This window comes from Rhinolophus sinicus, chromosome X, assembly GCF_036562045.2.
Source record: "Rhinolophus sinicus isolate RSC01 chromosome X, ASM3656204v1, whole genome shotgun sequence".
NCBI classification, from domain to species: domain Eukaryota; kingdom Metazoa; phylum Chordata; class Mammalia; order Chiroptera; family Rhinolophidae; genus Rhinolophus; species Rhinolophus sinicus.
Genome location: NC_133768.1, coordinates 8,455,571 through 8,472,930, shown reverse-complemented (window position 1 = coordinate 8,472,930; position 17,360 = coordinate 8,455,571). Strand labels below are relative to the sequence as shown.

The 17,360-nt window shown below is 39.2% G+C and overlaps 1 protein-coding gene across 2 annotated transcripts in view; it reads left to right on the top strand.

The window, feature by feature from the left end:
* Positions 1-17,360, top strand: part of ARHGAP6 (Rho GTPase activating protein 6) — a 463,010-nt gene that overhangs the window by 269,463 nt on the left and 176,187 nt on the right. The window lies entirely within an intron of this gene.

The following is a 17,360-nucleotide window of genomic DNA, read 5'->3' as shown; positions in this document are numbered from 1 at the left end:
TGAAGGTACAGTGTCTCAGAATATTATAATTTAGGCCAGTAAGGCAGTGAATGATCGAGACCCAGTGATTAGTAGCAAGACTTTACTTTTGTACAGGGTTGTAGACTTTATAGACTCTATGATGTAAGTCATATTAGCTCTTCCTGCCTTGTGAGGTGAGGAAGGCAAGCAAGCATTATTAGCATCCGTGTAGAGAAGAGAGATTTAAGGGTTGACCGAGATCACACCATCTAGTCATGACAAAGCCGAGGTAAGAAGGAAGGGAGGCCTTCGATTTTATGCTTACTTTCAGGAGCCTTAAAAAACAAAAGGCACCTTCAACATACTTTCATCCTCTGATCAACTGGTTGTTTTATAAGACTTCTGATTTTTGTACATTTGTTTCCTTCTTTTCAATCTCAAGTGAAGATGATCTTAGCATGATTTTAGTGCAAGGATCAAGGTTGAAGGCAAGGCAAGGGATGTGAGAAGATAATGTGGATTTGGGATTCAAGGTTAACAAAGTGACAATGTTCATTTAATAATTTGTGCCACAACTGACAAAGGCTCTGTGCCTTTGTGTTTTCCTTCTGTTATCACATCACTTCTTAACAGACCCCTGCTGGGCAAAGCTCTCCCTTTTAAAGACACATGGGAATAGCTTGGACCCACCGGGATAATCCAGGATGATTTCTCCATCTCAAAGGGGTTAGTATGTGGACTCTTTGGGGGGCCTGTTACTGTGCCCAACACACCATGTTATTCAATAGATACGTTTCTGGTATTGCTCGCCCCACCACACTCCACTGTCTTTATGAGAGTGTGTGCACAATGGTCTCTTTTGTCTCCCTTCTGTATTCATACCCTGCTTTTGTTTCCTCTTTTCTTGATAAATCACTACACATTTATCCCTTTTTACCTTCTCTTTTTCCTCTGCTACGTATTTCCTTTCTCTTTCATTATCACAGTTCTTTTTCCCCTTATCATTTTGTTTGTATTTCTTATTCATTTAACTATTGATAACTATCTTGAACTTGTTTGATCTTCCTGTTTTTCTCTCTCTAATTTACTTTTTTTATCGCTTTCCTTCGAGCCCACTTGGTCTCACACATTATTGACAATCTCTTTTTCTGTCCTTCTTCGACTTGCCCTCCTAAGCCTTGCTCTCATTCAGAATTCTTATCTCCATGCACACACGTTTCACTTTTGTGACTCCTTCAGCCCTGACTGGGTGACTTATGTGTTGGTGAACAGGGAAGGTGGGGAAACAGACAGCAGAGAGAAGCCATCGGTACTGAGAATCTCTAGGCTTGTACAGGTCTGCCTTAGAATGCTCCAAGTTCTGCACCCAAACTTGACCCTCTGAAGCTCCTGCCAAAATCTCTTAGGGACACCTTGAAAGATAAAATGTACATGGTTATTGATAACAAATATGTAACTATTTACATATATTCAATAAGAAGGATCAGAATAGAATTTGGAGTGATCTAAATTATTCAGTATGGGTTCAATTCTGTTTCCAATGTAAATTTTGCTACATTTACAACAATAAGAAACCCTTAAAATATGAACATCCCATGTCATTGCTTTCTCAATTTATGTTTGTCTATTTTGTATTATTCTAGCAAAGTGAGCATTTTATCAGTTGCAGAATGTTCACTCATGGACATTGCCAATAATCATGTTACTGATAACGAAATGGCATTACGCATGCAGGACTGAGGGAGGGTCATAGCTTTTCTAGACCACAGACCTAATCTGTGCAGAATAAGATCTACATTATGCGTTTTCTCTCTAGAGAAATGCTTGTGCACAAACATTTTGTATCCATTTTCAGGAGGTTCCATTCATAAATTCATTCTACAAGTATATACTGAGCATATACAAAGTGAAAAAACAGAAGTACTGTTCTAGGCATTATGAATACGTCAGTGAATAAAGTAGTTAAAATACTTCCTTTCGAAGAGATTCCAGTGTAGGATAGGGAGACTGACAACAAGTCAATAAATATATAATATGCCAGGTGGTCATAAGTAAGATAAAAGGACAGAATGATGGTGTGGAGTTGGCAGGATGGTAAGGGAAGCTTTCTCAGAAGGTGGTATCTAATCACAGCTATGACATAAGGGGCAGCTGGTATTTCAAGGATGAGTCAACCATTCTAACAGCTTGCTATCACTTAGGCTCCTGTGTGGGAAGTCAATGTAGATAGTCAGACAAAGCCCTTTTTGTCTGTTAATGTGAAGAACAGGTTTGAGTTTAAATTCTTACACATAGCCATGAGTAACTAGAAATGAGCACATTCCGGGGAAGATATCCTCTTTCAAATGTATTTGGTTTTCCCATTTGAACAAGCAAACATATGATTATCCATGGAAACCAGAGCTCCAAAAATGGTATTAGATTGCCCACTTCTGAGGAATTGAGAGAAGAAATTATTGCAAATAAATTTTGAAACAGGGATTTAAAAGATCTGACACCTTAAATTTGTACAGACTCTAGATATACAGTATTGTCCAACAGACATGTTTATGATGTTGGAAATATTTTATATCTGCTCTGTCCTGGTGAATAATTTACCTTAGGGGTTTTCCTGGATAGCCACCAAGCCCCTATTGTTTGAAAAGCCCCAAGGGCCAAAAAGACCAAATCTGGACCCTAGAGAAGGATGTCCATAAGATGTAAATGGTGACTCCCAGGTGCTTGGTCACGTAAGCCACAGGCCTCCTAGATCCACTTTTGAATTTTAAAGCTTAGGCTCACTCCATGCCTAGTGGCCCCTTGTGAAACCCCATCCTTTGACTCTGCAGGCCAAGCTATAGAGATGTCTCCTCAGGCTTGTGTTTGTATCTTTGGATAATTTCTATGGCTTCTTGGTCTTGATTATGATATTTTATGTTATATAGCTGAAAGGCAGATAATTGCTTGGTCTCAATTAATAACAAGAAATTGCTTCTACATTGGAATATTAACCAGAAGGGTGGGTGCTGCTATTTCTATAGAGTGCCAATCAACTTAAGCCTATTTACATTTCCCAGAAGAAAGAAACATTTGGTTACAAATACTGTGTTTTATTTTTCTTATCATTCAGAATCCCACTCCAGAAGAAATCAATCTCAAAAATCACATTTGAGATCTTCTTAAGGAATTTTTGAGATGTATGCACTCAATGAGATTTGTCAGTGCTAGATGCAACCTGGCAGAAAAAATATAAATTAATTCTACTTATTTTCTTAATAAGCAAGCCCTCTTTTCTAGGCATTCTCACAGTTGGACCAATCTTTGTTATGAGCATATTTTCTATTGCAGATGCGCTTTGAAAATGACCTGCCATCCAGGTGCCCAGGTAGTTATCTCAGGATGGGGCATGATTCGCCTGTAGATAGTGATGGGCCCCAGGAAACATGCCCTGGTAGATCTGAGAACCATTTTCTTATGTTCTTCATGCCATTGGTACTGTGGTCAAGTCAGGTGTTAAATAAACAAGTCAATGAATGAATTGATGGAAAATTATAGTCCATAGTGAGCGTTGAATTATAGGAGGTGAAAATACAGCACGTTTCGACTTCAAACTCAGCATCCAGGTTTACAGTGATTAAATACTCAGAGATTAATTTTTTGTTGAGAAAATTATCCAAGTTTCTGATCTCACTTTTCCCCTTCCATTGTTGACTTTATGCCGAGAGAGAACATTGGTCCTATATTAGGACTGACATCAGAGGAAAGAGAAATGTTTATAGCTGGAAGGGACCTTAAAGATGAGGAACAGGATAATAAGTTTGATGACTACAACTGCAATGATTGTGAGCCCATCGTTTTAAATAGCAAGTTTTTGTTTACAAAATGCTATTTCAATCCTGTCACTTTATGATAGTTAAAACAAACGTTCCAGTTATGTGACTTTTGAAAGGCTAAAGGAAAGAAAGTGAAATTGAAATACTTGGAATTTTACCTCCACTGAGGAAAAAGAAGAAACAAAGTTTAAAATAAGACCTAGTTTGAAGAGTTTGTTCCATCTCCTATTTTTCTAATATTGACTCTGTTTCTTCTGCTGGTAATACTGGGCTTTCGAATAGTCTGTGCAGTTGAATTGGTCCTGGTCATCACTGTTGACACAAGCACTCTAGGGGAAGCAGCCACAGCCCAGAGAATGGAACCTGCCCCAGTGACAATTGGACATCTATGGTGAACTGGAGTTAATCAACAGTTTTCAGCCCAATTTTTTTTCCTGCCTTTCCTGTGGATCTGTCTAAACCTTGATCGGAACTCTTACATGTACTGACAGCTTGATAACCTAGCATACCCAAGGGTCCATTTTTAAGGTCCTGTTCAAAACATGGCTCTCCTCACTACTCTCTGATACTTAACGAAACAAGTATCCTCTGATGTTAAGCTTTGAATAAAATGGGGGAAATTGCAGAGAAGTGCTGAATAGAGTGGAAGGGGAAGAATGCAAACTGTACTTTTATGATTATGATGATGACAGTTTAAACTACCACCAATTGTGAACATTTACAATGGGTGAGGACAATATTGTTTTATATTTATTGTCTCATTTAATCCTCACATCGTCCTTCTGAGACAGATATGATTATTATTTCTAACCAATGTATAAGAAAATTGGGCCTTAGAGAGAGCAAATACCTTATTTAAGGTCATACAGTTAATAAGTGATAGAGGCAGGACTTGACCCCAGTGCCCAAGGTGGATGTTCATAATCACTAACAATACTGTATCCTAATGGTTGGTCCCTAAGTGGTGGCTAATTGGAAACTGGCAGACCCTAGCTACACAAAATGGGCCTCAGACCAGCAGTATCAGAATTACCTGGGAGCCAGTTAGAAATACAAAATCTCCATCACCATTCCAGACCTGCTGGATAGAATCCAAATTTGTACACCAACCCCAGGTGATATATATGCACATTAAAATTTGAAGAAGAAGAAGAGGAAAAGGGGGTTCAAGTTCACGGTGATGGAAGGAGAACTGACTCTGGGTGGTGAACACACAATGTGATATATATAGATGATGTATTATAGGAATGGACACTTGAAACCTGTATAATTTTACTAACCAATGTCACCCCAATAAATGTAATAAAAATTTTATAAAGAAGAAGAAGAAGAAAAGTGCTGGCCCAGATTTTGCCTAGACAACCCCTACCCCATAGTCTGTGGGCCTATAAAAACACTTGATCATCGGGAAGGGGACTAGGAAACAAACAGAAACTCCTGCAATATGCAAGAAAGATTTTGCCTGCTCCTGAAATCTGTGTATAGAACTGTATAGAGGGGCTCAAGGGAGCCCAGGGAATAGTGGATACAGGTTCGTTCAAATCAGGGCACCTTTGAAAGGGGAAGGGTCACTAGTAATAATGACAGTGGGACATTAGATTAGACATAAACTGGAACTGCCCTAAGCAAACTGGGACCTATGGCCACCTCAATTCTAGCACCTAAGTCTTGTTTGGTGCAAACCCATGAAAATAAGTGGGATTCTCTAGCCTGTAAAAAATAAAGGCGGAGAGATGAGACATTTAAAGTCTATACATTAAAAAGGGTAACAATTGCTTATTTATTAAATTATTTGATTGCACAAATATTTAGGAAGTCCTTTCTGTCTCAGTCAGGTATTTTTTATAGGCTATGGGGATACAGAAGTGGGCATAATGCAATAGAACTTAACAGGGCTAGGTAATTCCCTGTATGCGTGACAACAGTAATATTAGAAAACTTGATGATAGAATAAGTTAACCTCATGGAAGTCATAAATTGAAAACATATCCATTCTATTTTTAATTCCATATCTTAAGAAGTGATACAGTCTAACATTTTCAAATGTAAACATTTGAAAACAATTTTAGATAAATTCACAGAAGATGGATTCAAATGTGATAAGACAAGTTGGGAAGTTAGTATTGAAGGAGGGATAAGAATGCTATTTTAGATGCTAACAAAATAAACTTTCCCTCTCCAATATGTTACCTGGATCTTCTGACAGATAGGGAACCCTGGGCCAAATGGGCCGTGATAAGAATTTGAACACACATAACCTTTAGAGTTCATCATCCTTTGTGGGTTTTAGAATGGAGTATTTATCCTAAGGGTTTGCTCACCCTGAGCTGTACCTCGTAAATGAAAAGTACAATGTGTGCATCTTCCATGCTGAAAAATAAACAGCAACCTCATCTTTTGTAAACAGTAGTGCAGTGTGCTTAGTGAGATTTACAGATGCATCCGTTGAGATAAACAGTAAGAATCCCTGTTCAGGCAAGACTCATGGCCATGTATGCTCCATAGGAAAATGATTTCATGGCCACCACTCTTTCCAGTGCCTAGAACAGAGAGAGTCTAGCACACAGCAGGAAATGAATTGACACTTGTGGGATAAGTAAATGGATGCGGGATAAGATGGCATTGCAGAGATGCTCAGACACAAGCACTATTAGACGTTCCTATTTTAGGTTTTTTTCTCGGAAGACAGAATTGCTCCAAGGGCAGCTCACGTAGATAGTCCCAGGTCAGCGCAGGAAACCAGGAAAGAGAGGGCAAGGATTGACCTTGTGGCTTTGCCAACTGTCTCTTCTATTCTGGTTTTGTTTCCTTGATTTGGAGAAGCAGATGTGCCTGCCTGATAGGGCGGAAGCCTGGAAGCCCCAAATTCTGGAGGTAATAACATCCTGGTCTCTCAGACTTCCTGGGTGATTCATTGGCCAGCTACAACTACAAAATCCATCACTTTCAGAAACCCGGCTCCATTAGTTCTCTTGTGAAATGGGCTTATGATTCAGAGCAAGTAACAGTAATTGGCAAATTATAGACAGCCATATTGTTTACACGTAATACTCCGTGAGCTTAAAACACGCTAATTTAAAGCTTGAAATCATCCTTTGTTATAGCCAGTTCCACATGAAAGTACTGGATCAATTGGTCCTGTAGTAAAAGATCTATCACAAAGGAAATTCAAATAAGCATCACTAGCCCCATTTCCTCCTGTCTCACAGATAAAGATATGTGTCTTCCTATCCAAATCCCATGCAATTATGCTTCCTCAGCGTCTACTCCAAATAGTATCACCTCATTCTCCTCCAGTTTCAGCTTCTCTTCTACACACTCAGTTGTCTCCTTGTGTCAAAACCCTGGCTTGAGCAAACATTTCCTGAAAGCCATTTCTTCTATCTTTTACAGCTAAACCTCTCATAAGAAGTTTGCCACTCAAAGCTCCTTCACATTTTCATCTCTATTTACTCCTAAAGCCTCTGCCAGCTGGCTTCCAACCCATCACTCTCTTGAATCTCCTTTTTCCAAGGATACAGAAGACCTCCTCACCAAATTCAGGAAGATGAGTCCTTCCTTATTGCATTTAAATTATGTGGCCTTTGAATCCAACTCTGTTTCTCCCTGGCCATCTTTTCCTCCATTTTCCATAAGTCCTTTATTTCTCCTCCTACCTCTCTGAGTAATATGTCTTGATCTCCTTTGCAGGCATCTTTTCCTCCATCTGGTCCTTAAACACCTTTCCATCTTAGACCTCTCCCCTTATCACTGTACACACATTCCTTTCATCCTGTTGTCAATTCTATAGCTTCAGCTGCCATTTACTTTGTTGCAGAATCTTTTGTCTGGCAGGGAACAGAGACAATACTTGATTATGTCAGGTAGTAGAACTTCATTGTCAAGTTACAAGGGAATGAATGTAAGAGGAGAAAAATATCTTAGCCTTTGGGAGAACTGGAACGCCACTATAGGAAAGACTCAGCAGGAACTCATCACTGTGTAAAATATGAGTCTTTAGCAATGCTAGATATTTACCAGGTTGTAGACTCAACTTTATTCACTAACTGGCTATTTCGGTCTCTGTCCCTCACTCCCTCAATCATTCCCTCTTCTTTGCCCATTTCTTTTCTCTATTCTCAAATACCTTCTCTTGACTTTCCTTCTCTTTCCTTCACGATTTCTGCTCATTTGTGTCATCCGCTGCTTCCCGGTTTCTGCTCTTTGACTACCCATGGTTCCTTGATATATGCACTTTAGTCTATAACTTAAAACATTGCTATAATTTTTATATGTGCCTTCTGACACTTCAGTGCCTTCTGGAACTAGGTGGAATATAGATTTACGTATATATGTATCAATGAATGAAGGAATGAAGGAAAGAAGAAAGGAATGAATGTAACTCTGAACTAATCTATTCATTTTATCATTGTGTCTTCACTGGCTGCCCATGATATAATAGTTGCCGCTTATTAAGCACTACTGTATATTTGATATTATATCATTTACACATATATCTGACCTTCACACACGTACAGAACGTGAGGGTGGCAGTTGTTTCTCCCTGCAGGCTGTGTTCTGCTCTGTGTGTTGGCTTTACTCTCAGGCTGGTAGCAAGATGGCTGCATCAGTTCCAGACCCTGTACTGAGATATAATGGTGACCAGGGGAAGAAGTAGAAGGCATCTCTTTCTTTCTCCTTCTTAGTGGGAGAATCTTTCCTAGCAGCTTCTTCATATGTCACTGGCTGGAACTGAGTCACAGGCTATGGCAATGACTGCTGGTTGGCACCCCCTTTCCCTGCCTTCCCCCTGCCTACCTTTTGCTGCTTCCCATACAGCTCATTGTGGCCATGTGATTAAGCCCCCACCAATGAAGGCTTCCTATTAGCTGATGTACAGATGCATTGCCCAGATCTCAAGCAGCCATGTTGGACAGCACAGCCCACCAAGTGCCAGACAAGTAAGCTAGTGGGAGCCTCATCCCTGGGCCATCTCAGTGCCCCAGGTTGCCTAACCCCTGAATTCTTTCCCCTAACAGGGAATTATACTCGCCTCTTATTTAAAGCCACGGCTATTTTTATTTCTTGCTCTTTTTGCAATTATTATGCAACTGAACTTAATCTGATATCCATTCCCCTTCTTAAAACAGTCCTGGCAAATGGAGTGGTATAACCACCATTGACTAAAAATAATATTCTATTGTCGGAGCCAGGGATGGACCAGACCCCTCGTCACATGGGAGGTTGAATAACCAAACAACATCAGATCTGTGTTTGGAAGGAGCAGGGAAGGGCAAATGACTGTTGGGTAGGCAACTAACAGAGCCTGCTAACAAAGTGAAGTGACTTTCCCAAGGTCACATGGCTAATTATTGGTACAACAGAAATTCCAACCCAGATTGTCTAAAAAGCAAGTTCAGTGGACTTAACCTTTGTCAACTGGGTTTAGTTGACAATCTGTCATTATATTATAAAGGGTATTCACATATCTGGGAGATAGACACCCCAACTATTAAGCATCTGTTGCTTCATTAATTCCCCCTTACTAAGACACACATGGTTAGCAGTTCCCTCTGCATTGTTGAGAATCATATGCATATAGGTAAATGTTCCCTGCGGAAAATAGGTATGGAAAAATAGCAGGCAGAGCAGACCATGTCGGAGTTATATACTTGTCCATGGGTTGTAATGTGAGAAAAATTAACCTTGCTAATGTTTGCCTGAGTTAAATCTTAAATAGTGTGTATTTCCTTAGCACATGAACTGGGCAGGGTGGGCGTGGGAGACGGATGGAGGAGAACTGAGATTGTTTTGAGCAGGGAGAAGAGGGCAACACAAATGTGTGTGTGGAGGGACTTTTTAAAGTCTGCGGCCAATTTGCAGAACAACCCACACTGCACCATGCGCACGGGGTTCCTGATGCTGATCCTAGAAGTTTCACTTCCCTTAACACACTGTGGCTCCTTTGGGGGATATGGCATCGCACTTGAATTGCAAGGGTAGTGGCCTCATTAGTGATTTGTGGAACTCAGTAGCCATCTCAAAAGAGCAAAACTAGTAGTAATGACACTGCTGGAAAATCCTGTACCCCAACTTTATTTTATATGGTTTTATTCTTTTCTTCTTGTTAAAAGAGGGCCTACAAAGTGAAGTATCAGAGGAAACCGGTGAACTACATTGTATGTTTGTGGACAGTTTTTGTATAAAATTCAAAGGCAAACTTTATCTATGTGACTGATTGATAAATTGCTAATGGCCTTTAATCCCAATGGATTTTACAAAATGATCTCACTGATGCTGAAGTAGGCAGGACAATGAAGGCACATCTGAAATCTACAAGGTCCCTGGAGAAGCAGCATGTTAGAAGACAAGAGAAGGAATCGTTCAGAAGTGAGAAGCAATACAGTATACAATTAGAGTGTTTAATAATGTTACGCTAGGATGATGAGGAATTTTGAATGAACTGGAATATGGTGCTTGGTACTGATACACATTTCGCACAAGCCTTTTATTAGAGGTTAAAAAAGATATGGAGGTTACGTTGACAATACTTATGAGCAAGACTGGTTACCTTTAATCTTCCTTGAGGGGCCATTTACAGAATTAATTTAATTATGAATAATTTCCTCTTCTTATTTAATGAAGTTTCTTCTTCTAACTTATTCTGAGTGATTATGTGTTCCTGAATGTAAAAAAAAAAAAAAGGCTGCATAAAAAAGTTAGTGTTTTTTTTTCTGTATCACTAATTCAGGCTCTCTTTGTCTCATGAAAGACAGATTTGACATTATCAGATTTTGGGGTGAGCAGATAATGCTTCTCAGTAGACTGAGGCCATCAGCTGTCACAGGACTTAATATTCATGTGAGGAAGAAATGATTTATAATACCTAGTACCTGAAGTGTTTGCTCTTTTAAGGAAATGTTATAGCAGATACAAATATAATAAAGTATTATTAATCAATGGAGAATTTACCCATTCTGTTATATACAGAATTCTTCTAAATTAAAATGAATTTATGTTTAAGGAGATAAATACCTGGGATTTGATTTTGACATTGTGCAGGACTTTGCATTAAACTGTTCATAGATATGAATGGATGGCCTTTATGATGATAAAATACAATAAAATATCCCAACGGATTTTTCCATTCTAAAAAGGCAATAGAATCACTAATCCCAGGAGAATTTACAGAAGAATTGAGATTACGCATGACTACCTAAAGAAAACAATTAAAATATAGGTAGAAAATGGTGAAGGAATTAGGAAGTACAAGTTGGCAGTTACAAAATAGCCATGGGGATGTTAAAGTACAGTATAGGGAATATACTCAATAACATTGTAATAACTATGTGTGGTATCAACTGTAATTGGGAGGATCATGTCATAAATTCTATAAATGTCTAACCACTATGCTGTACAACTGAAACTGATATATGTCAACTGTAACTGAAAAAAAAAAAATAAAAAAATATATATATATATAGTTAGAATAGAGTTATCATGACCTAGAAATTCCACCCCTACCATGTTTCCCCGAAAATAAGATCAAGCCGGACCATCAGCTCTAATGCGTCTTTTGGAGCAAAAATTAATGTAAGACCTGGTCTTATTTTACTATAATTTAAGACCGGGTCTTATAATTAACATAATATAACATAATATAATTAATATAATATAATATAATATAATATAATATAATATAATACAAAATACATTATATAAGACCGATCTATAATGTAATATAATATAAATAATATAATATAATATAATAATACCGGGTTTTGTATTAATTTTTGCTCAAAAAGATGCATTAGAGCTGATCATCCAGCTAGGTCTTATTTTCGGGGAAACACAGTAGATGTCTATCTAAGAAAGATGAACACCTATGTCCACACAGAAACATGTACACGAATGTTCATAGCACCATTATTTATAATAGCCCAAAAGTGGAAACAATCCAAATGCCCATCAACTGATGAATGGCTAAGCAGATGTGACATATACATACAATGGAATAGTATTCAGCTATAAAAATGAATGATAAATGCTACATCCATAGAGACAGAAATCAAATTCATGGTTACCAGGGACTGGGGGAGACTGTAGTGGGGAGTAACTGTTATTTGGTATGCATTTCTTTTAGGGGTGATGAAAATGTTCTAAAATTGATTGTAATGATGGTTGCATAAATCTATGAATATACTAACACCCACTGGATTGCACACTTCAAAATAGTGAATTTTATAGTATATGAATAATATCTCACTTAAAAAAAAGATATAGTTAATGTCCCAGTTTGATAAAAGGCAGACCTGGTTGGTATTTCCAGCTCCCCTATCCACATGGCAGGTATGTATTAAGGGGAGTCTGTGTCCCTAGTGCACTGCTGCTTATGACTTGCAGGGTACCCAGGATAATCCTTGGGCTTTACGTGACTTGTTAGCACCAGGGAGAGAGGCTGGGTATCACTCAGGCAGAATCTGTGCAGCCAGCCAGGGAGACCCCATGTCTGAAAAGTGCTGCAACTTTAGGGGAAGAACGGCGAAGAAAATACGACAGCTATTTGAATGCAATGGATAGAATTAGAAGTCTTATCAACTGACCAAAAATCAGAGCAGATTTGGAGACCGATGAAGTCCTGAGCCAAATCATGAGAGCATGGGTGCAGGTTCCTCTAACTCCATCCCTCATCTAACTCAAAAGGAGAAAGAATTTCCCACCAACTGAATGGGAGAAAAGCCAGGAATCCTGTGAATCAGAGCCCCTGGATTTCATCCATCCCCATTGTTCTGGAAGTGATTAAGTCCAATGATGAACCAGTGTCTATAAAAAATGATGCATTGTGTATGCATCTGTCATTTTGAGATTAACTGTAAAAGGTAACTAAAAGAAAATGACTTCCCCGCTCAATGCAATTTTGGGTTGGTTCATCAGCACAACACCATTATAATTAAAACCCACAGTGAAATACTCAGAGACGGCAGGAGTGAAGGTTCTGGAATTCTCAGTTGGCCTGAACTATCACCTACTCTCAGGTAATAGAGCTGTGATGAAATTTCCCAGCAAAAAGTGGTGAAAAGGAATTAACAAGAGGTATAGGCTCTGTTAGGATTCTATGTGTAACCAACACAGCAACAAAGAGGTAAAAGGGATATTTGAAAATGTACTCCCTCTAGCAAGTATGCCCTCCAATCTTGTTCTAACCCTGCTTTAACGCTGCGGCATCATTTCCCTCATTTCTGGATCAAGGCGATGTGGATATTTTGTTATTTAATTACGTAATAAATTCACAGCTTGCTTTGGTGTAATTGAACTACATAGTGATTAGATGGATGTCAATCTTCTAGAACGTTTTGTTAGATATTAAAAGGTACATATATTAAAATATAACAATGTTGTGTACCTTACAATATTACATCACATAATTACATTAAATCATTATAGTATTGAAAGTGCAATCTAACAAAATTCATCAATGTCCCACCAGACATAAGAGAAGTATAATATTTTTAAAAAGAAATAAAAACATAACAGTGATCAAAGGATTTAAGAAAAAAACCCATACTGCCATACTACTATGATATTTTTGCCACAAAAAAGCAAAAACCATGTTTTTATCATTCTGACTTCAAAATACTTCCGATTAAGTTAGGGTCATATACCCCAGTGAAAGCAGTCAGGCTAACAGGCTCTTTGCCAAACTTGAGTTTCCGCTGTTGACTGATCATTCTGTTCCTCGTTCTTTTGCCTGAATCCCCCGGAGAAAAAGTAGAAAGTTAACTGATCAGCAAGTGGTTAGTGAGCGCCTGCCACCCGCCTGGGACCCGAGGTGTTAAGGGCCATGTGAAAAAGCATCAGACATCATTCCATTCTCTAGAGGACATGGATGAGCCCATAGGGCACTAAAGAGACTTCTACTCCACTGTCTTCAGAATGGGACCAGCCTTAAACAAAGCTCTAAAGTTTGGTTCAGGCCTTTATTAATTAATTAGCATCAATTGATTTATCACGGAGACTACGACTCCTGCTATACTCCTCAGACAGGCAGAGCTAGCAGTTAACTAATTATCTTCCATGTCTAAGCATCCCCTTCTCCCTTAGCGAACCCTTCCCTCTTCTTCATATGTCTCATGGATACTTCACGTAGGAGAATTGAATCGTAGTGGTGGGACCTGAAAGGTTATATGTTTGACCTCTCACCCAAAGCAGGAGTCCATTTCATCACATGGGGGTTGGAAGATCAAACGGTTATCTGCGTGAACCTCTGAATAGGAAGAGTGCCCACCCCCGAGGTCACTTATCCTTGTGTACATGTTTTCTTTAGAAAGCATCTCCTTGGGAAAGGCGCAGGCCTACTCCCTGCAATTCCCATTCAGTCCTTTGAAATCTCTCTTGAAAGATACGAGTAGACTAGACGTACTCCTGAATCTACCTGACAGCCATTTAAATAGCATTTTAAGCCTGTGTTTCTATTACCCTATGTTCACAGCTCCAGACTAAACAGCCTCAATTATTTTTCTGGACTTGAAAGGTTTGTTAAATGACAGTGTTCCCAGAACCTTCCTGTCCCCGCCCACACTGCCCTCTTCAGGGCTTGCTGGATGCATCAGTATCTTTCGAAGGTGTGGCCTCCCGAGTCGAATTCTGTGCTCTACTTGTGCTGTGGCCTCGGTGGAGCCCATTACGTTATCACTTTTCTTAAGTTGGATTCCAGAGGTCTTTTCATGTAGCCCAAGTTTCCGTTATCTGGTTTAGCAGTTTTATCAGACTTCATTTGTGCTTACTGGACAATCTAAGAGCTCTGCCTCTTCCTCAAGTCGCATCTCTAGCTCCAATTAAGTTTGTCATCATTTGAACGTAAACATCTCTCTAATTTTTTGAATCTTTTTGTTTTAGTCTCATTCTCAACTTTTGATCTAGTTGAATTATTATATGTAAATGTAAACAATATTTTAAAACCCTAATTTTCTCTCGTATTATCTATTCTTCCTAGCTTCATGTCCCCTGTGCATTTGATAAGCATGATGTATATACCTTTACGTAAGTTTTTGATGAAGATGTCAAGTAAGGTGGGGCCAAGTGCCAGCCATTGTAGAGTCACCTCTTTGTTGATTAGTCCCTGAGTGTAATAATTCTTAAGTCCATCGGAGTGTATAATCATTCCCGCTACATTTTACCATCTGGTCCACAAAGGTTCCAGAAAAGTTTGTCCAGTACTTCACTAAAGTTGGCCATTTATCTAAACCTTCCATGGTAATGAAGACAACTGGGTATATGGTGTGTGGGGACATTATATTGCACTGATGAGCTATCAAGGCATCCTTCTGTATCAGAAAACTCTACGTTACTGTGTTTACATTTGAGTGTACTCTATTCTAGGTCACATGCCTCTCCTAACTAAAATTCTATGATTAATAGTCCTCATTTCCCGACAAAAGATAACGATGATGATGGAGGTGGTCACACTGATGCTGATGATAGTGGTGGTGATAATGATGGTGATGATGAGGATGGTGGTAGTTGTACATATATTTAACTTTTGCCAGGTGCCAGTCTCTGTCTTAAGTGCTTTACAATTATTATCTAATTTAATCATCACAGTATGGCAGGTTAGGTGTTGCCCGCCAAGCCTGACAGGTTTGGACAGTCACAACTATTAGGTTGTCTTTGGTAGGTACTGGAAACCAGTAAAGAAGTGCAGGGGAGCAAAGGTTAACTACTGCTCCACGTCACTCTTGGGTTTTATGAAAGTTCAAGTTCTCCCACACGTATAACCCTTTATTAGCAAGCAGGCATCAAAAATCCAACCTGTTTTGTTAGCTTGACAGCAACAGTGAAAGTTAATTTCTCTGTCCTTTCAAGTATTCTAAGCATCTGTTTGTATGAAACGTTTGCCTGATGCAGTCACAAACGTGTGTTGGCTCATTAAAAATCCTAGGCAGTCACTTTTCTAGGATATGGCTGCACTCACTTTATGGGCACACCCTCTCCAATGATGAGGTCAAGGACAGTGACCAGAAAGTGCTGAGAGGAAGCAGAACAGTCAGGGTAGAAGGAATTGAAACAAGGAGTGAGGGGTTAGGCAAAAATGCATTTGGGCCGCTTGTCCCATATTCAGATGCCTTGTCCTAAACTGGGTTTGCTCAACTACCAAGAAATAGGTGTGTCCCTTGGGGCGCTTATCCCAGATTGATGTATCTGCCACCCATTTTTTACAAACATTTCTTACTGTAGTTAAAATATTACTATTGCCTGGGACGGATTCCTTCTGGTCAAACAGGGACACCCCAACAAATATATCAACACTGAAGACTTCTAAGCACTGGTCAAGATGGTTCAATTTCCTGAGAGGAAAGAATTTAGTTCTCAGGGTGACTTGAAATTAAAGCTTTTTTTGTTTTGTTTTTTTTCTACTGCTTTTATTTTAAAATACTTTGGCCTGGGAGAAACCACTATGTGGAGTTGATACCTTTTCCCTCTCTGCAGCGCCATGCCGGTTAACCTAATTCGGATGGGGACATTTTTTTCTTACCTTCTGTCCAAATGCCTATTAAAGAACACTTTCTTTCCGGGGCTTACATTCATGGATTGCTCACACTGAACAGTCCAAGGAGCTGCAGCCTCCCTGGGAGACAGATTTTTGTGGAAACTTCTGTAGCGGTGCAAAGATTGACGCTTGTCACAATCAACGCACTTGTGCACACTTGCGGCCGACCTTCAGTTTGGAAACACATTAGGCAATCATTTCTAATTCACTACCCACAAATAGATGTGCTAAGAAGGATGTTTGATAATACACTTTGAAAGCAGTTTTAAAGGTCAGTTAACATCCATATTGTATGTGTGTGTGTGTGTGTGTGTATATATATATATATATATATATATATATATATATATGTATATTATAAACATATAAACATTACATATATATCAATCTGGGTGAACATAGTATATAGTATATATATGTATATTGACATTTTATATGCCAACTAAAAGAGCACTCTCAGGCATTTATTTTACAAAATAAATCCAAATCTGCTCTTACTTCATTACAGATCCCCCACGGGTGCTGTAATATTTGATCCTTGGGGATGGTTAAGTTAGAAAGATGGAGCACCAAAACTGAAGGGTCATTAATGGCTGTATCTGTACTGGAGAACTGGGGGAGATTATTCACTCATGCTGAAATCTCTCTTCTGATCCCCTCTGCAGAGGATAAGTCACTACCCTGAGCTCGGTCCTGGCTCTTTGATTAAAGACTCTGATCAACTGACTTAGGAAGATATGGGATTTGAGAGATGCTCTGCTCTTTCATGCTCTGCTCCCTGGTGGTTCATGTGCCATCTTTAAGTAAATAACAAAGGTCTTGGCTTCCTTCAGCTAAGTAAACTCAAGGTGTACCAGATGTTCCTGCTGCAGTGTGACCATTGCTTTATTTGCACTGGTTGACTGTGTGCGTTTTAAGGCTCCTAGGCAGTGAATATCCTTCATCTCCTAGCAGATGACAGTCAGCTAGTATAAGCATCTAACATCTCCTCAGTTGCATTGTCGTGTGTGTGTGTGTGTGTGTGTGTGTGTAAACTATTTGAATTTGTACTCATCAACTGT